A 15005-nucleotide genomic window follows, 5' to 3' on the forward strand; every position below is an offset into this window, starting at 1 on the left:
GACTATTCATATTAGGAAAACAGAAGGAGCCCAAATAAACAACCTGATACTGAACCTCAAGCTTCTACAAAAAGAAGAGCAGGACAAACCCAAAGGCATAGAAAGGAGGAAATTATACAGATAAGGGCAGAAAACAATGCAATGGATACTAAGAAAATAATACAAAAAAATCAGTGATGCCAAGAGTTGGTTCTTCAAAAGAATAAACAAAATTGAGAAACCCTTAGCCATCCTTATCAGAAAAAGGAAAGAAAAGGTCCAAATTCATGCAATTAGGAATGAAAAGAATGAAATTACAATGGACACAGGAGAAATCCAGAGGACAATCAATAACTACTATGGGAACCTATATGCCAATAAGATGGAAAACACAGAAAAAATGCACAGATTGTTAGACTTGTATGAATGATCAAAGTTGAACAATGAAGACCTAAGAATTATAAATAACTCTATATCAATCAATGAAATTGAAAACATAATTAAAAAATTACCAACTAAGTAAAGCCCAGGTCCTCATGTCATCACTGCTGAATTCTACAAGACATTTACAGAGGAACTTCTGCCATTGCTCTTTAAATATTTAATTGAAATTGGAAGGGAAGCAATACTTCTCAATTGCTTCCTGGAAGCAAGCATCACCTTGATCCCCAAAGCAGAGAAAGACTCAAATGAAAAAGAAAACTATAGGTCAATCTCACTAATGAACAAAGATGCAAAAATCCTTAATAACATGTTGGAAAATAGAATCCAGAAGATCATCAAGAAGATCATACACCCTGACAAAATATGATTCATCACAGGGATACAGGGATGGTTCAACATACCTAAATCAATAAATGTAATACACTCTATCAATAGAGCCAAGGACAAAAATCATATGAACATTTCAATAGATGCAGAAAAAGCATTTGACAAAATGCAACACACATTTATGATATAAATTGCAAAAAATTATAATAGACATTCGGTACCTCAATCTGATAAAAGACATCTCTGAAAAACCAAGACCCAATATCATAATAAATGGTCAAAAACTGAAATCCTTCACACTAAAATCAGGATCGAGACAAGAATGTCCACTATCACCACTCCTGTTCAATATAGCTTTGGAAATATTAGCCATTGCAATTAGACAAGAGAAAGAAATAAATGAATAAAAATAGGAAATGAAGAAGTCCAATTGTCAATATTTGCAAATGAATGATACTCTATATATAAGACCACAAGAACTCCACCAAAAATCTTCCAGACTTAATCACCAAATTCAGTAAATTAGCTGGATACAAGGTCAACACACAAAAATCAATAGCTTTCCTCTACATGAACAACAGACTCACTGAGAGACAAATTGAGCAAAAAATTCCTTTCACAACAGCATCCACAATACCGAAATACCTAGGAATCAACCTAACAAAAGAAATCAAAGACCTCTTCTCTGAAAAATATAGCACTTTGAAAAGAGTGATTGAAGATGATATCAGAAAATGGAAAGACAACCATTGCTGTTGGGTAGGAAGGAACAACAGAGTGAAAATGGCCATATTTCCAGTACTGCTATATAGATTCAATACAATTCCAATAGAAATCCCAGCAGCATACTTCATGGGCCTTGAGAAAACCAAAAATTCATTTGAAACAAGAAGAGACCAGAATATCAAAAGCAATTCTAGGTAACAGAGACATGGCAGGGGGCGCGTTACAACCCCAATTTGAGACTATACTAAAAAGGTACTGTGATTAAACACAGCATTGTACTGGCAAAGAATCAGACTTGAAGATCAGTGGAACAGATTAGAAGATGCAGAAACACCTCCAGACACACTCAGTGACCTCATTTTGACAACGGAGCCAAACACCCTCACTGGAGGAAAGACAGCCTCTTTAATAAATGGTGCTGCAGAAATTGGGTTTCAACCTGCCAAAGACTACAACTACACCTATATCTCTCACAGCACACCTAATTAAAATCAAAATGGATTAAAGATCTAAATATTAAAACATAAAATCTGAACCAGCTCATACAGAGATTAGTTAGAACCCTTGAAGACATTGGTGTAGGAAAAGATCTTATGAAAAAACCCTCAGTTTCCCATGAACTAACACAAACAATCAACAAGTGGGATCTCTTCTTACTAAAAAGCTTCTTCACAGCAAGGGAAACTATTAACAGTGTGAGGAGACAACCCATAATGTGGCAAAAATTTTTCACCAGCAGTCCCTTTATAAAGAACTAAAAATCATCAGATTTCCCAAATTTAAAGACCCAATCCAAAAATTGGCATCTGAAATGAACATACATTTCTCACAAAAAGAAGTGGAAATGGCAAATAAACATATGAAAAAGTGTTCAACATCACTGGTCATTTGAGAGATGCCAATGAAAACAAAGCTTAGATTCCATCTCACCCCAGAAAGAATGGCTGCTATCAAGAAATCAACCAATAACAAATGCTGGTGGGGCTGTGGGGAAAGAGGAACCCTGCTCCACTGCTGGTGGGAGTGTAGACTGGTGCAACCACTGTGGAAATCAGTATGGAGATACCTCAAAGAGCTAGGACTGGAAGTCCCATTTGACCCCACTATTCCACTGCTGGGGATCTTCCCCAAAGAATTAAAAGAATCATACCACAGTGATATATGTGCACCCATGTTCATAGCAGTACAATTTGTAATAGATAAAAGTTGGGAACAGCCCAAATGCCCATCAAATGGAGACTGGATAAAGAAAATGTGGGTTTTAAAAAAAATAAAATGTAGTACTACTCAGCCATAAAAATTAGAAATTAGAGAAATTTATTGCTAAATGAATGCACATTGAAGCAATACTTTCAAGTGAAATAAATAGGACACACGTGTAAATACTGAATAGTTTCTCTAGTTTGAGAAACTGAAAGTGTAAATAAGGACTCAAAGATATAATAGGTAATGTGAAATAGGAAGAAAAGGGGCAAAGGGGAAGGGGACGTAGGAAGGGTAGATGGAAGGAATGAAGGGAAAGGAATTAATATGAGAAAATGAAAAAATGGAAACAAAGTCTTTGTAAATAGGGAGCATTGGAGGGGTTGAATGGATTGCAGGGGAAGAGGGAAAAAGAAAAACCAAGAGAGTATGTAAAGGTGCAAATTTCTAATGATGAATGTCATTATATTGTATATCTATAATGTACCAATAAATGGACCTAAGAAAATTAATTGAGCCACATATCTAAAGAAATTAGCAATTCATATAACTCACAAAACATTGACACAGTACTCTGATTTAAGAATGCTTTTAAGTACACACCAATTTAAAAAGACAAGCAGGGTGTCATGACTTGGTGGTAGAACACTTGCCCTAGCATGTACAAGGTGCTGGATTCAAACCACAAGAGTGACAAAGGAAACATTTTAGAAGCATAGTGCTCCAAAACAGGAAACTTAAATGCCCTGTAATATACGAAAGAGCCAGAATAAGGGAAACATAGAACCCAGTCCCAGCAGAAGCTGCAGCCATGATGGAAGTTTGCGAGTTTATCTGCTGTGATGGGAGCCCTGCCTTGGGCGAGGGAGATGAGAGAGTTGACAGCAGCAGTGTTCTCTACCTCCTCCTGGAATTCTTCCCTAACTGTGCAGCAGCCTGTTGACTTCTCGTTGAAAGTAACATGGAAGCCATGGGCTAGGGCAGGAGACTGTTGAGGATCTACGGATGCATCTTCCACTTCCAGAGAGGAGGAGAAATTTCATGGTAGCTGCAGGTCCAGAGAGGGGACCAGGGTCACCTGTCACCATTCCCAGGCCTGGCAACACTCTTCCCTTCTGCTGCCTTCAACATGGCAGCAACACATGATGGCATTTTTTTAAGGATCCGTTTGCAATACCTAATAATCACCCTCATCTTGGGGAATTGGTACAAATACATATCACCTATTAATCATTTTATTTCTCCTTCCTCTCATCTCTCTCCCCTCTCCCTCACCTCCTGACCCCCTTCCCATCTCCACCAAGTCTATGTTCCTGTTTTCTATTATCTATATTTTATTTTGCTATTTATTTTAATTTTGGGTCTTTCATTTAAGAGGAACTATGTGATATTTAAAATCCAGTATCTGATCTTTTTTCTCAAAGTGCTTCCATTTTCCTACAAATGACGGAAATGTATCCCGATATTGTTTATATATATATATACACACACATTATATTCTCTTTATCCATTCATCTGTTGAGATACATATAGGCCACTTTGGAGATTCAGCTATTAGAGATGTGCTCCTATAAATGTGGTGTGCATGGATCACAATAATATGATATTCTTAACTCTTTAGGAAGATACCTAGAAGTGCAAGAGCTGAGTCAAGTACAATTTCTAGTTTTAGTTTTTTGAGAAGTCTCAGTACTAATTTCCATGTTGGTTGTTCTAGTTGACACTCCCACCAATGATGGAGAAAGGTTCTTTTCCCCACAACACATCAGCATTTGTTGCTGTTTTAGTTCTTGATGATGGTCATGACTTCTGAAATAGGATGGATTCCCAGTATTGTTTTGATTTGCATTTTCTAATGGCCTAAGATGCTGTATTTATTTTTTATGTATTTATTGGCAATTTGGGGCTGGTTTTAAACCTCTCCTCCCTGCCACAGCACACTCAATGGGTGGTTCTGGAGGCAACGATAGGGGCAGCTGTTGCAAGCACTGTCTTCACACATTCTTCTGCAGCTACAGCTACTGCCACTGCCAGCCCAGTGGTGGCCCAGGAGAAACAGTGTAAATCATTGCAGTCATCAAGCAGCTACTGCAGCAGCCTCTACGCAGCTGTGGTCCAGAGCCAAGCTGCCACAGAGAGGGGCATCGACAACCAGCAGTTCCAGAGCCATTTCCATCCTGAAGAAGAATACCCACCACCAGCATCTTCTGCCATCTCTCTTCTTTTGCTTCAGCCACACAGACATGGCAGCAAGCATCAAAGAGATGTTTAGCAGAAACAAAGGGAGATATCAAGAAAATAGATTCAATTTACGCTTGATCTATATTTATCCAAATATTATTGCTATGGCATTTCCTGCAGAGAGACTTGAAGGTATACATTGGAATAAGATCAAGCAAAAAAGGATTACAAGATATACAGTGTCACTACAAGCTATATAGTGTATGTGCTGGAACACGTTACAACACCTCAAATTTTCTGCAGTTGCAGATTTTCCATTTACATAGCCTCTCTTACCACAAGTAGAATGTAGTATGCTTTTGTGAAGATCTTGAACATTGGCTAAGGGAAGATGACAATTATCTTGAGGCAATTCACTGTGAAGCTGGAAAGGGAGATATTGGTGAAATGGTTTGTGCATATTTATTACACCAAGGCAAATTTTTAAAGGCATAACTGTCCCTAGATTTCTATGGGAAAGTCAAAACCAGAAGACAAAAAAGCAGAAAATCGCCCCATTCAGAGACACTGTGAAGGTTATTAGAGCTACCTGTAAAAAAATCATCTCGATTATACACCTGTGGCACTGTTGTTTCACAAGCTGATACATGAAACTGTTGCAATATTCAGTGGGGGAACTTGCAGTGCTGTTTATGATCTGCCAGCTGAAGGTGAAGATATGGCCCTCCAGTTCAGGGCCACAAGACAGAAAGGTAAATTTATGTAATTCGAGTTCCCTCAGCCATTGCCTATGTATAGTGAAATCAAAATTGCTTCCCTCCACAAACAGAAAAAGGTGATTAAAAAAGAAACAAAATATTCCACTTTGGGGTACATATTTTTTTCATACCTAGACCAGAAGAAGCCTCAGAAAAAAAACAGAAAATGAAAGTCCGTATGCTTCAAAAATTTATGGTATTTTCAGTACAGAGCACACAGATAATGATAAAGAATTTCAAGGTCTTATTTTAAAAAAGAATGATCTTGACAATGCAAATAAATATATGGCCTATTGAAAAGAAAGACAAATATAAAGTAATCAAGCAATATTTTACAGATTATCAGGGTAACTAAAAATGTTTTCTATATTTTTTTGCTTAAATTCTTTTAATGGTACATTTTAGGTATACAATACATTTACATTTATCATTGGGTGCTTGTACCTGTACATGATGTATCTTGGTTGTTATTTTTCCCCATTACCTCTGTACCCTTCCCCCACTCCACCCTTCCCTATTTATACAGACTGTTTCCAATTTTTTTCTTTTCTCATAATTTTTCCTTTCCCTTCTTCCCTTTCCCATTCCCCTCCCACATCCCCTACCCTTTTAGACCTTTTCTTCCTATTTCAAATTATCAATTATTTGTTTCAATCCTTATTTACACTTTCAGTTTCTCACACTAGAGAAACTATTCAGTATTTACACGTGTGTCCTATTTATTTCACTTAAGTGTATGGCCTAAATATGTATCCATTTAGCTATAATTGGCTCCAGTTTTTCATTCTTTATGGCTTAGTAGTACTCCATTTTATAAAAAATAAAACACGTCTTTATCCAGTTTCCAGTTGATGAGCACTTGGGCTGTTTCCAAGCTTTAGCTACTATGAACTGTGCCGCTATAAACATGGGTGCACATATATCACTGTATGAGTCTTTTAATTCTTTTCAGAAGATAACCAGCAGGGGAATAGCTGGGTCAAATGGCACCTAATGCCAATTGAAATTCTAAATATATACTTTATAACACTAGAGAAAATCATCCAAAAATTCTTTTGGAACCAGAAGAGACCTAGAATAGCCAAAGCAATTCTAAGCAACAGAAACATGGCAGGGGGTATAATAATCCACAACTTGAAATTATACTATGAAGCTACTGTGTTAAAAACAGCATGGTACTGGCAACAAAACTGACCTGACGATCAGTGGAATAGATTAGAAGATGCAGAAACAACTCCAGCCATACTCAGCCATCTCATCTTTGACAAAGGAGCCAATGACCCACATTGGAGGAAAGATAACCTATTTAATAAATGGTGTTGGAAAAACTGGATTTCAACTTGTCAAAGTTTAAAACTAGACCCATATCTATCATCATGCAGTAAACTAAGATCAAAGTGGATTAAAGGTCTAAACATTAAAACAGAAACACTAAACTTGCTAGAAGTTAAGTTAGGTAAAAATGTTTTCTGATGACGTAGAAATTCCAAACCACCAAGTGGGAAGTTCAGTTAGTTCAACTGTTTAGAAAAGAGTTTTGAGGATTACACAAAAAAAGAAAATTTATAGTCTTAAAACTAATAATTTCACCCCAAGAATAAAGCTATCTTTCATTTTCATAAGGAGACATGTGAGAGAACATTCAGTCTGTTTATTCACAATGTCAGAAAACAACTACCTAAAATTCATCAATATTAGAAGGACTCATTTTTGTCACTATACATCACATTAAAAAGGAGAACCATGTAACTTAATGTATTGTTGCTAAACCAGATGACATGATTTAATATCAGATGCTTAATGAGGAAAATAACAAAAGTATAGAAATCATTCATCACCTTAAATTTATCACGGTCACAAAAAGCAAACTAATGCAATGAGTTATCTGGGCATTTTAAAAGGATGATCAAAAGCCATTATAGTAATAGGAAATTAGTTTTGGGGACAAATATGTAAACAAAAGTCATCAACCCTTGGTTGTATTAATCCAGTGCCTACCTCTACTTCTGTATACCTTCAAAGACTGTCAAAGTATACTTAGAGTCAATAAACTGGCATATGTACTTTCTCTGCAAAGACCTCTGTTGTACAAAAGAGCCATTCCCCTACTCGTGTTATAAATTCATAGTCACCATGCAATGGGATCAGGATAGGGAAGTATTATTTGGACAGACACCACATAACTCCAGTCAGAAATATATTTGAGTGACTCCATAGAGAGGTCTATCATCAATGCATTGAGAGAAGAACACCTAGTTTCAGTTTCTGGCCTCCTCTACATATAAAACCTGAGAATCATCCTTGGAAGAAGCACCTCTGAATAAAGTCCTAATCCTTGAAGCTATACATTCCCAATTTCTAAAGTCCTTATAATGAACAACAGCCCTCCGTATAGTCTAAGCATCATAGCTATATGGCTCCTTTTTATGAGAAATGAAGGCATTTATTACTGATGAAGTTCAAAATTTCAAATATCACAAGACTGTCTCAAACCGTTGAGGTAATATAATTGTGATAATTTTATAATTAATGAAACTGAGTAGAGTAAATGATAATATGACCCTTACAGAAGACTGACTGATTTCCCATGACAAGTCTCAGTAATTTCTTCATGAAGTATGAAATGATTGAATTTGCCTCATAGTAGGTGTACATGGGGGTGCATCCCATGTGAATCTAGCCATGAAGATCAAACACGGAAGCTAGCCCCAGATATAAACACCACCTTGATTAGATCTTTCTCTGCCTTGTCCACATTTTCCAACATTCCCTCTGAGGCTCAGCCATACAGAATTGCTAAAACTGAATGCCTAACTCCATTGCTACTTCCACAAAGTCCAAGCAACAAGATGGGGTTTAGAGATTGAAATCATTTCTCAAACATCACACCTCTGAATAAACAGCAAAATCAGGGTTGAAATCCACATTGCAAAGTACTCAAACATCATAGATTCAGGTATTTTGGCTCCTTGATATTATTGTAATTTAAACTTATTCTATAATCCAAAGCTCCAGGCCAATGACATAATCACACATAAGATATTACAACAATGTGACTCCTCAAGGCACTCTTCCTTTCCTTATTCCTCAAACTGTAGATAAGAGGGTTCAGCATCGGAGGGATCACAATGTACATAATTGAAGCCACTACATTCTTAATGGAGGAGTCAGCAGCTGCAGAATTCATATAGACTCCAAACCTGTCCCATAGAACAAGGACACCACTGAGAGATGAGACCCACAGAGGGAAATAGCTTTATATCTTACCCCCACTGATGATATCTTCAGAATAGAGGAGAAAATTTGAATACAAGAGAAAATAATCCCAAAAAGAAGTACACCAAAAAATGCGATGCCCACTAACTATACCATCAGGTTGTTGATAAAGGTATCAGAATAGGCCAGCTTGATGACCTGAGCAAGTTTACAGAAGAAGTATGGTATCTCCAGGTCTCCACAGAAGGATAGCTGCAGTACTACCAGAGTGTGGAGCAGGGCATTCACAGTGCTAATGAGCAGGGAGAGTAGAACCAGCAGGACACAGAGGTGGGGGGTGCATGATGACTGTGTACCTCAGATGGTGACAAATGGCCACATAGCAGTCATAGACCATCACTGTAAGGAGACAATTTTTCAAGCCACTGCAAAGCAGAGCAAAGAAGGCCTGGGAGAGGTAGCCTGTGTAGGTGATCCTCTGACCCTGTGCTTGGATGCTCACCAGCATCTTTGGAAGCACGGATGTGCTTACAGAGATACTGGTGAAGGAAAGGCTGGAGAGGAAGAAGTACATGGGGGTGTGGAAGTGGGAGTCAGAGCTGACGGTCAGGATGATGAGCAGGCTTCTCAAGATGGTGACCAGGTACATGGACAGAAACAGGCTGAAGATGAGGGGATGAATCTCTGGGTCATATGTCAGTTTCAAAGGATGGAATTCTAAAACAGCTGTTTGGTTAGTGAGTTTTAAGTAACTGATTAATCTCATAGAAAAGATGGTGTGAAAATAAAATAAAATCACTTGATTTTAGACAAGCAGCAGGAGTATGACATGGTGACTTGTTAGAAAGGAAAATCCTTGGTACTTTTTCAATCTCACTAATGAAAAGATATGGGAATGAGGACCCATGATTCAAGCCGATTTCATATATCTAAAGATTGAGAACCAGGGTTTTTCCTAAAAAATTATCTTCTTGTGTATACTATGGAACCAAAAGGCTATTCAGATATTTTTGTCACTGATCCCTTCCATTCCTCTTCTCTCTTCTCCTCCTCTAACTTCGATACACTTTATTGGAAACCAACACTTTTTCACACATTGTGTAAGCACTGAGACTATATGAAATAAAGCATCCAATTTCCATGAGAATTTGTTCACGCTTTCAGTAAAAATAAAGATGAGAATAAACTTATCAAATATGTCTTCTAAAGTCATAGTCTGTGGTGTTGGCATCTGAAGGGCTTGTCAAATTACTGTCAAGATAGTTGATGCTCTCTGATCCAGGAAATGAATTCACAAGGACATGTAATGGACATAAAGTACACTGTTCATGTTTGGCAAGCACTGAGTCAGAATTTATCTTGTCTAGCTGCTGGGTTGATTCTCATGACCAATTTCTGCCAATGTCTGCTAGCAGCATGAAGTCAGTATTGCTAAATGATCACATAGGTCTTTGAAATTTTGAGTATAGTTTTCATCATAAACACAGATTTTTTTGTTTCTCTTTCTTTCTAGGTATGCCCACTTCCACCACTTCTACAATTAAGCATGGAGGGAGGGAGAAATCCATCCAGGTAGACTTGAACAATAATTAGAAAAGGTTTCTTTCAAATTCAAGCCCATAAGACTCTCCCTGGAAGTGCAAGAAATCTGCTTTAGCAATAAATTCTAGAAGAAATGGGTAACCGTGTTGAAAATACTGTCTTATCCTAAGTGAATATTTTCCCTAGTGAGAGAGGTAGCATGTCATTACACAAAATAAACAAGTACTAGTCCCATGAGGGAAAGAATGAAATGCAGAGGCTCCTATGTAGACAGATTGAAATAAAAAGCAATTTGTTATTCTTCAAATGGCAGAGATGTCAAGATGACACTGACTTGGCTAAACAGGTTTCCTAATAGGGTCCCTGGAGAGCAAAGGTCTTCCTCTCTCGGGGAAGACAGAAGCAGTACCATGCTGATCATCATTTCATGTGACATTAGATTCACACACTCTGAATTTAATTCAGGATCTGGTATTTGCTTTCTGAATGAGGGAAAGTCTTCAACTATATAAGAAGCCAGGGTGTCCCCATGTGCTTAATGAAACTGCTCGATGAATGTGCTCTTTAACTGTACTTTGATAATCATTTCTCAGTTTAGAGTTCTCCACACATTGTGTATCTTAAATATACAGTTTTTCTTTAAATATACACAGTTTTTAAGTAAATTGGGAGGAAACTGCATGCAGATGTTTTGATTGATGAGAAATGAATACAGCAAAGCAGTCAACACAGTGCTGGCAATTGGAACTGTGGTATTTATCTCTCCTGTCATGTGTATGATAATAGCAAACGATGGTGTTCATCCCATAGAAAGAATAAAAGTCGGGAGTAGGGGAGAGAGGAAAGACAGAACATCTCCAGCATATGAAATGTGCACTTCGGGGAAGTGTTTATGTGCTGCACCTTCCACTGGGAATATTGGTTTGCAGAAAAGTAGAGAAAGATGTATCAGTGATACCGAAATTCCTTTGGCATGGGCATATAATATCTAACACTGAAAATGAATTAAATGCTAAATTCATTAGACACAGAAATCACAAAACTATGACTACTTTAACTAGAAGCAAATGTATACATAAATAGCATTCCTTGAGAAAACTGAAAATATTTTAACCTTCCCAGATAAATGTGTTTTACTACAGGTTACTGAGGCATCAAGTAAAATCATGCTGGTCGGCATTCATCACTCACCAATTATAACCTAGTCTACTTTATGAAGGGGCAGGGGATTTAAAAAAGAACCAATCTGTATTATGTTCATGTAACCACTCCCTGAGATGATTGCAAACTGCATGTACTGCAATCATATACTAATAAAAAATAAAATAAATGCTATCTTAGGATAAAAACTCATAAACTTCACCATTTTTCTTTTAGACATCTTTAGTGCAAAAATATTTGGTGTATATTTGATACCTCCACTTTATATTCTTGCATAAACCCGATTTTTGTCTTTCCCCAGGGACACTACCACACTCACATGACATAATTATTCTGTTCACTTTTCATCAAATTGATATTATTCTTTCAAAAAATAAAAATTCCATAATATGTTTGGTGAGTTTTATATACATACAGTCTTATAGCATATGCTATTTATAATTGATGCTCCTTGGTAATTTTGTAAAATTACCTTTTGCATATTGAGTCCTTTTTAAATTTTTACTACTAGAGTATCCCATTGACTTGTCACAATACAATTTAATGTCTATAAGTGATAAGCCTTTTAACAGATAGGAAGATGATGGCAGATAGATATGTAGATAATAGACAGATAAAATAATAGTTCTATAGAAAGCTAGATGGATAGGTGTGACTACATTTACAAAATAGAGCTATGCATTTGGGGAACCCCATTACATTCATGATATCTTATCTTAGAGAAAGGAAGAAGAAGAATGCAGGAGAATATAGTTTACAAATTGTGTGTACTTATTACTTTATTTTAAAAGATCTGAAACAATAGTAAAATGTCCTAGGTTTTAATTCTGTAATGAGGTGAGTGGTATTGTTATCATTATTAACTCTAGTCACTCTGTTGTTCCTATGTGAACTATTTCAGAGTTTTAAGAAGCAGAAAAAGGAAAGGCAGTACCTCTGCATCTCTACCTCTCTACCCAGTGCCCTTGAATCACCTGCCAGAGTAGAACAAAAGCTTTCTTTATAATGGTGGATCAAAACCACCAAGATAAATCAAGGAGCTGATTGCTTTGAGCCAACTTCTGTATCCCCTAAAATTCATGTGTTGAAATCTTTATCCCTAAGAATATGGTGGTATTTAGAGATAATTCTTTCAAAAAGAACTTAAGTTAGAATATGCTCAGTAGGGTGAAGCCTAATCTGATAGGACTGGTATCTTTATAAGAAGTCACTAGGACAAACTCACATACACACATCCAAACACATACACACACATTGAAGATGCAGGGAGAAGATGGTCAGCTATAAGCCAAGGAAAGAAACCAACCTTGCTAATGTGTTGATCTTTGAATTTCTAGACTCTGTAACTGTGGAGAAAAAATTCTGTTGTTAAGTTAACCCATCTGTGGTCTTTTGTGTCAATAGCTCCAGCACTGTATACTCCAAATGAAACACCTTCCCCACCACCCTCCCCAAGTAACTTCAGGAAACTTAAAGATATTTTACAAGTCATCAGGTCTGAGAAGGAGCACGATTCTGCCCAGAATAAAATGGGCCTCATCCTCATGGAAAGTATAAGGAGAGCAGGAGGAGAGTGTGTGAATATTGGTGTGAGGGAACATGAGAATGTGCAACATAACAGACTGGCAGGGGTCACCTGGGGATTTAATTTGTTTTTTATCATCTTATGCATATAATGTCATCACTGCTTCCCCTGAGTGAAATTTAAGCAGAATACCATTCCTCATGTCCAAATCATCACCTAGGAGACTGGCTTCACTGAGAATGATGTTCAGCACATCCAGGGTGTGGAAGGCAGAAGATCATTTGTCAGCACTGGTAGACAAATTGACTGAGGCAGGAGGGTCTCGCTCAGGAAGGTCATCCTGAAAGTGGGTTTAGGTGTTGTTTCCTACTTAGCCCGGTCTGTGGAGTGACTTGGTCACAGGCCAATTCCTAGTCTCTCCAGAGCACATGAGGGCCTCGATATCCAAAGCTACTCACTAGAGTACCTATTTTCCTATCGTTACTGTCCCAGCAGTGTGTGTCCTTAAAGACTGAGAGTACAGAAAAGAAGAAATCAGGCCAGCTGATTTCCTGTGATTTCCTGACCTCCAGTGTCATGTGTACCACCTCCAGTTCTCCCACGGCTTATACTCTGCTCACTTCTCAGATCTTGCATACATAACCTGTGTCACTCTTCCATTTTTTCTATAAACCAAGTCATTTATATTGATTTCACAATATTGGAAAGGTGTGAAAATACATGGGTATGGATAATATAATTTCTATTAATGAAACTCATAATTTTATTTAAATTTTATATATTTTGAGTGGTCATGAAATATATCTTTAATTTCTTAAGCCATTGAAATATTTCAGTATGATTCTAAGCTCCTAGGCCATATAAAAAGAGGTAACAAGCCAGATATAACCCGAGTCACAATTTGTTGACCCTAGTCTGAAAGAACGTTAAAAGGTACACTTCACTGAAGTTGTAGGATTCACCTGTGGTTTAAATATGAGCAGAAGTCTCCAAAGTTGGTTAACTTTCTCTAAAAAAGGTCTTTTTAAATATAATAGCAGTGTAAATATGACTAAGATGTGAAACTGCACTCATGGTATGTCCTCTTGTCATTGAATAGTTCATGAATCTTAATTTTTTTTCTATTTTTTAACATAGAGGATTCTAATCTATTTTTTATTATTAGTGTAGTCCCATTTGTCTATTTTTGATTTTGTTTCCTTTGCCTTGGGGTAATATATAAGATCTGATAGTATATTCTAAATATTCATTGAAAATGAATTGATATGCAAAATCCATTCGCCCTCTGAAACATTACTAATTGTCTTCCTCTTGACCAGGGACTCTCAGCCTTGCCACTATGGATAAGGTAATCAACTCTGCTATTTAGGTGGGTGGTGCTGCCCTGTGCTTTGTGAGATGTTCAGCAGCATCCCTGGCTTCCATCTACTAGAGGTCAACAGTACAGTTCTCATCCATAATAACCAAAAACACCTGCAGACTTTGGTAGCACATAACCTGCTGGGAGACAAAATAATCTCAGTTGGGAAAAATTTACCTTAGACTCTTTCTGCCTCAGATTATTAGAGAGCTTGACACCAGGGTTCTCATTCACATTTAACAAAGGGCAAGTCCTTCAAGAGGAGCTAAATGACAAGTTCATTGTGGTTCTCTCTGAGATACCTTCCCATGACTAAAACTCAGGCTAATTGCTTTTCCGGGCACAAAGTTCTTACCAACCAGGAATCCCGGGGATGGGTTATTCCTCTAAAATGGACAAGATTCACCCAAAAGTGGTCAGGTCTCAGAAGCTACTGTGATTAGCATAGCCTTTCTGAAGATTCTTCCATTTCAACTGTGCTATTTCTCTCAGAAAAGTAACAGCTGTCAATGAAATAGCTGGTGTCTCCCTAGCTTCTCCCCAACCACTACCGTGATGGCTGTGGCTGTCTTATAGACCCCAT

General features: G+C 37.4%; 2 pseudogenes; one reads left to right on the top strand and one right to left on the bottom strand.

Annotated features, from left to right (window-relative positions):
• Positions 1 to 3548: 3548 nt before the first annotated feature.
• Positions 3549 to 5915, top strand: LOC101699460 (phosphatidylinositol 3,4,5-trisphosphate 3-phosphatase and dual-specificity protein phosphatase PTEN pseudogene; annotated as a pseudogene).
• Positions 5916 to 8646: 2731 nt separating this feature from the next.
• LOC147824752 (olfactory receptor 7G2-like) lies at positions 8647 to 9483 on the bottom strand (annotated as a pseudogene).
• Between the last annotated feature and the right edge of the window lie 5522 nt (positions 9484 to 15005).

This window comes from Heterocephalus glaber, unplaced genomic scaffold (genome assembly GCF_053883595.1).
Source record: "Heterocephalus glaber isolate CG9 unplaced genomic scaffold, H.glaber_assembly_v1.0 deba00001532, whole genome shotgun sequence".
Lineage (NCBI taxonomy): Eukaryota > Metazoa > Chordata > Mammalia > Rodentia > Bathyergidae > Heterocephalus > Heterocephalus glaber.